This window comes from Neovison vison, chromosome 11, assembly GCF_020171115.1.
Source record: "Neovison vison isolate M4711 chromosome 11, ASM_NN_V1, whole genome shotgun sequence".
NCBI classification, from domain to species: Eukaryota; Metazoa; Chordata; class Mammalia; order Carnivora; family Mustelidae; genus Neogale; species Neogale vison.
In genome coordinates, this window is record NC_058101.1 from 154,232,658 (window position 1) to 154,238,657 (window position 6,000).

The 6,000-nt window shown below is 53.7% G+C and overlaps 1 protein-coding gene across 2 annotated transcripts in view; it reads right to left on the reverse strand.

The window, feature by feature from the left end:
- Positions 1 to 5,576, reverse strand: part of FAM167A (family with sequence similarity 167 member A) — a 42,237-nt gene extending 36,661 nt beyond the window's left edge. The window contains exons 1-2 of one of the 2 annotated variants that reach the window (XM_044225057.1): positions 5,306 to 5,576; positions 4,488 to 4,533 (exon numbers count right to left, since the gene is read on the reverse strand). The gene's annotated coding sequence lies outside the window, so the exon portion shown is untranslated. The remainder of the gene's footprint in view (positions 1 to 4,487; positions 4,534 to 5,305) is intronic. The other variant, XM_044225056.1, reaches the window with a different exon arrangement.
- Positions 5,577 to 6,000: the final 424 nt, after the last annotated feature.

Here is a 6,000-nt window from a genome sequence, read left to right on the forward strand (position 1 = left end):
GCCCTTAGCATTTCCCTGTGTTTGGGCAGGGCCCGTCCTCGGGAGCTGGGGATGGGGGGCAGGGGTGATTTCAGGCTGGACTGAGGCTACCTAGCAGTGTCTAGTCTGCAGCTAACTTGAGGGCAGGACAGCACCCACACTGGGCTTTGGAGGGGACAGTTGGCTCTGGCAGAACAGAAAGTGGGATGAGTGACTTTGCTCCCCACTCGTGTCAGCTTGAGCTGCTGGGCTGCTGAGCTGCCAAGTTCATACCTCACAGAGGGTAGGACTCGGTAGTGGAAGAAACAGATAGGGCAGTTTAGGGATGGGGCAGGGCTGAGTGTTGGGGGACAGGGGCTGATAGCCCAGTCCCAACACTTACTAATTCTACCACATTGGGTAATTGATTTAACCCTCTAGGAGCCTCAAGTTCCCCATCCATGAAATGGGATTCATCCTGGAACCTACTTCAAAGCTTTGGAAGGTCCCAGTGAACTAGAGGGTACGTGAATTCTTAGTCACGTCACTGGTCGCTAGTCTGACTAGTCTACTAGTCACTAGTAGGACTGTCCCCTCCCATCCATGACAACACTTGGGTGGGCCTCTCCTTGGCCTATCAAAGGTTGGGACGGCTGCCAAACCATTCAAGTGAGCTGATGTACGTCTGTGTGCTCCAGAACGCTCAGAACATCACTCTCCCGTCAGCTCAGGACTCTGGGCTGCTCGAATAGTCTTTCCTATCCTGCAACCCTGATCAGACAGGTTTGATCTCCTTGAGGGCAAGACCATTGTCTCATCTGTCACATGGTGTCTATAACTGATCTTAAAACCTTTCTAAATGTTTTCATTAAGCTAGCTGCGACAAGGGCGCATGGCGATTGGGACTCCCCCGTCCTGGCCAGGCGCCTCAGCAGAGGGTCTGCACTCCAGGGGGACTCTGGCAGGTGCTCTGGCTGTCCTTCTCTCTGCTCCACACCGGGCATTTGATAATTAACAGAGTAAATGTTAGAAATGCAATCTCCTTGGTGAAAACAGAGGTATTCAAGATATGTGGCTGGTGAAAATTACTCGAGACATCTTGACCTGGAGAGGCAGTAGGTGAAGGAATCCAGTGAGCTCTCAGGGGAGGCGTGGTCAGGACACCTAGTGGGACAGATGGCTGCGACCTCACCCAGTCCAAAGAACAAGCTGTATGAATTCTGCTGGGCCTGTCTGCAAATAGTTGTTCACAAAATGTCTATAGTGGTGCCTGGGTGGCTCAGTAATTAAGCATTTGCCTTTGGCTCAGGTCATGATCCCAGGGTCCTGGGATCTAGCTGCACATCGGGCGCTTTGCTCTGTGGGGAACCTGCTTCTCCCACCCCCACTCTCCCTGCTTGTGTTCCCTCTCTCACTGTCTCTCTATCTGTGAAATAAATAAAAATCTTTTTTTAAAAAAGTGTCTACATAGGGGAATGCCTGGTTGGCTCAGTCGGCTAAGCGTCTGCCTTCAGCTCAGGTTATAATCTCCAGGTCATAGGATTGAACCTAATGTCAGGCTCTGAGCTCAGTGGGGAGCCTGCTTCTCCCTCGCTCTCTGCCGCTCCCCCTGCTTGTGCTCTATCTCTCTCTCTCTCAAATGAATAAATAAAATCTTTCTTTAAAAAAATGTCTACAGGAGCGCCTGAGTCGCTCAGTGGGTTAAAGCCTCTGCCTTCAGCTCAGATCATGATCTCAGGGTCCTGGGATCGAACCCCGCATCGGGCTCTCTGCTCAGCGGGGAGCCTGCTCCCCTGCCCCCGCCGGCGATCTCTGTCAAATAAATAAATAAAATCTTTAAAAAAAAATGTCTATATCTACGGCACAATGTGGTCTGAGGCTTGCTTTCATCCAACCTGCTAACGTGGCTCGCCTTCACCTTCCTTGCAGGGGTTGCCATCCAACAAATAAACAAAATCCAACCCAGCCAAACCCTAGAGTTATGACTTAAGGCAGTTAATAGAATCTCAGTGTCCCCAGGGCACCGCATATGTCAATGCTCACCGGACTAAGGAGGTAGTGTCACTTTCCTTTCACACTGTGGGGGTGAAGGGAGGGGGAGAGTCAGGGCCCTGAGAGGCCTGTCAGGCAAGGATCCCGATCCAGGACCTGGGTACTCATCGCTTGAGAGTTCCCCAGCTGGCCTCTGCGACTGAAGTGCCCAGTTCACACTCAGAGGCTCTGTTGGTTTCCTGGAATGAGGAAATGCTGCTCGGCCTTCAGTAAGCCTTGAAACTGCGGCCACAGTGAAGGTCACTGTCTGGGCCCATTATGTAGCCGGAAAAGCAGCTCTGAGCTGGGCCTTCCCTTCGAGGTCTCAAGGGACAAGATGTATGAGGAAGTCTTTTGGGACCCATTACTAGCTCCCACAATTAGATCAGATTCTGGGTGTGTGGGGGGCAGGGTGGGGGGTGGATTTCTGGCCATACCGGAGAGATTACCTTGAAGAAAGGGAGCTCAGGCTATACCCCTGGATAAGATGAACCCTGGCCCCTTCCCAGGGCTCTGTAAAGGTTGCTGGGCAGGGGCTTATGGGGAGGAGGCTGCTGATGCCAGGGAGCTTATTACTCCTCTACCCCTAAGGATGAGAACCTTCCCTGGACTGGCCAGTGCCCACAAGGAGATGGGCTGCTGCCCTATGCACTCCCTTCCCTAAGGACTTTTCCAGGTTTCTGGGTAAGCCTGTTCCATGCTTGGGGTAGGGGTCAGGGAGCATTCAGAAGGAAAGCAGATGGTGTGGGGAGTGCAAGCCTCTAATCTCTCCTCCTGCCCACCTTCTCTCTTTTTTTCTTTCCTTTCTCTCCCACACTTCTCCAGAGAGAATTGGGGCAGGGGAAGCTCTAGGCTTTCACGCACCAGGGCAACTGTCCTAACCATGGAAAAGCTGACATTTGCAGCCTTCCAAACTCATGTTGGCAAGTCGACCCTCTAGGGCAGCCCAAACTCTACAGGCTGATTGCCAAGTTCCCGACTAACCCCCTTTCCCACCCCCCTTCTCATTCTCCCTGCTCCCCCCGCTCTCTGTAGCCCCGCCTCACACCTTCCGAGGTCAGCCTGACCACTACTTCAGAATTTACCTTTTCCTTCCTTTCTCCTCACCCCAATCCACGTCCCAGGGTACATTTGTGTATTGAGAGCCATCCAGGCTAATCCTAGGAGATTTCCAATTAGTAAGAACTCTCTCAACCTTATTCTATAAACCAGGGAGCAAACCGGTCAGCTTATCATTCATCTTCCAGCTTTTGCAAGCAGCTCAACATCCCAGTCAAGCAAAGAGCCACAGCCAGTTACAGCATAGCTCCAGAGGGGTCTGAAAATTCCAGATGCTCGTGTGGGACCACAGGAGTTTTCCACTAGCAAAATTTACCTAGAGAAAACCACCCGAGTGTGTGAGAAGCTTAACAAGCAGTTTCTCCCCCCTTGGCCTGGGGCTCTGTGGGTCTCTCTGAGCAAACAGTTAGGCACTGCCTTAATTTACTTCCCCATCAGAGTCTTGTTTTGGAGGGAGGCCAAGCTGGTAGATACGGAAATGGGACTATTCATCTTGTGCAAATCCATACATGTATTTGGGAGGACAAGAGAGAAACAAGTGCCTGAAAAGTTGGGGGACGTCTGGTGGGCAGGGAGAAGAAGGGGGTGAGGGAGAGCCCTTCTTTACACTTGAGACAAGTGTGGTTGAAGCGAGCCAGTCCGACTGCAGAGCCTTTCAGGTTCCTGACGCAAGAGATGGATTTCCTGTCTGCACGGGGTCCCTCAGGATGGTAGCGCACAGTCCCCGGACACAGGATAAGCCCTGCCACAGAGCTCTCATTTTCTCTGGGTGCAACTGTTTTTCTCCCCCTCTCTGGACCTCTTCCCTCGGATCTCCTAAAGCAGTTTTCCTTTGAGAGCACTGTCTTACGAGTCAGGCACAGGAGGCTGACTCTCCCTGCTCTTTCACTAGCCACCTGAGCCATACAGAGTTACCTAGTTTCTTGGAGTCCCATCAGCAAAATGGGGATACAGTGGCCCCTCCGGGGGCTATTGTGAGAATAAAATGACCAAAGGATGACAAGGGTTCTCAAGCAGCACCTGCTCCGTAAATGTACTTAGAAAAGAGCTGTTATCTTTATCCACTCTAAGCACAGCTCATGGCTGCTCTGCCAAACCTCTTAAAAACAGACTAGCAGAAATGAGCGCTCGTGGTCAGGCTAGAGGCGCCATGGCCTCCTCGCTCTTCCTGGACAGCACTCTCACAGAGAGACAGCACTCTCCCCTCTCCACCCCTTGTCCTGTGGGCGGCAGGACCATCTCTGGGGCATCAGAAGGGAAGCTGCTTTGAAGCCCTGGCTCCCTTAGGCACTTAGGGGATTCTGCTGTTGATGGTGACCGGAGCTCATCCCACCTGGGATTCACCAGAAATGGCTGGGAGTTGATGGCAACTTAATCCCGGCAAACGTGCCTGTGAGTTTAAGAGGAGGTCATGACCCACCAACCTAGAATCAGCCTACCTTCTGGACCTTCTCAGGAGGAACCACATGCCACAGAGAATGAAAACTAGACAAAGACAATAAGGGATTATTTTAAAAGCAGAACATCAACCTGACTTGGTAGAGGGAGACACCTGTGCCCAAGCCAAGGACCACAGACCTTCCTGCCTTCTCTTAGTGAACCCTGGGGTGGAGGTGGGGGGGCAGTCTCAAGGCTGACCTGCTCCTTCCCCTGGGGCCCTTTGGGCAGTGCAGTTCCCTCTGATCACACTGGCCTCAGCCCTTCAGAACACCCAGGGCCCAAGTGCCCTGGGTCACTTCTCCTGAGTTAGGGACTGCTTCCTTGGGGCAGGACCTTGATGTCACTATGCCTGAAGTAGGTTGGAGGGGATAAGGTGACCTTAGAGACGACAAACATTCTGGGAATAGACCTGGAGGGACTGAGTGGGGCTCCTCCCTCTCAGTGTACCCCAAATCTCCATCAAGATCTTAGCCATGGAAGGGAACAGCAAGGATGTGGGAGAGAGAGTCCAGCAGGCTGTCCCATTCCCCATGAGACAAGTGAGCCTCCAGGGACGGTGAGGCAGGATCCCGCTCTCCTGCGGGAGGGTTGCGGGGTGTCCACTCCAGGGTGCTTTGGGATCAGTGCTCGCCAGCCACTCCCCCCTACACCCCACCCCCCACCGCCAGACTGCTCTCTGCCTGTGCCTGCTCTAGGGACCTGCGATCTCAAGCCCCCTCCCCTGCAGCCGCCTTTGGGCCACAGCCGCACCACCCTCAGCGGGGCACCCAGCTCCAACCCCAGTCCTGGGAACGTCTCTCCCGGGTCGCGAACCCACCTTCCGAGGCGCTCCAAGGCCCTTTCCAAGGGAGTCCCTAGCTCCCAGCCTTCTTCTCGGGACGTGGGCTTCTGGCGCCGCAACCTCTGGCTCCGGCCTCGGGGCTGAGCTGGCTTCTGCCTCCCTTTCTCTCTGCTCCCGTGAATTCTCAGCACTATTCTTTTTTTTAAGGGACTTTTTTTTTTTTTTTTTTTTTTTTTTTGCGTTGCGTCAGGGCGGTTGCCTGGCGACGGCGGAGCTATTCCACCCTGAGCGGTTTCAGTCCGGTCTCCGCCAGCCTCTCATTCAAGCCTGTCTACCCGCCGCTCCAGGGACCTGGGACCCGGGACCTCGGGGTCCAGCCGACGGGCAGCCGGGTCCTAAAGCCCCCTAGTTGCTCTTTCCCCCCAGGACCTGAACCGGAGACGCCGCCCAGCCACAAGGAGAAGCAAATCACACACATTTGCCAAACCCTAGATGAAACCAAACCCAAATATCCCCTTTTCAAAAAATTTTATTAAATCCGAAACCAAAGCAGTCCCCCCCCCCCCACCAAGCATGGCAACGTGGCTTTGCCACTGTCAGCAATTTGCCTGCATGGAGTGGGGGAAAGAACGACCTTGCAGCGCGTGTGGGCGAGCCCAGATCCGACACCCCATTCACAGGGGGGCTTGAGTTCAAATTCGCAGCAACTCGTCCCATTACGGAGTGTCTGA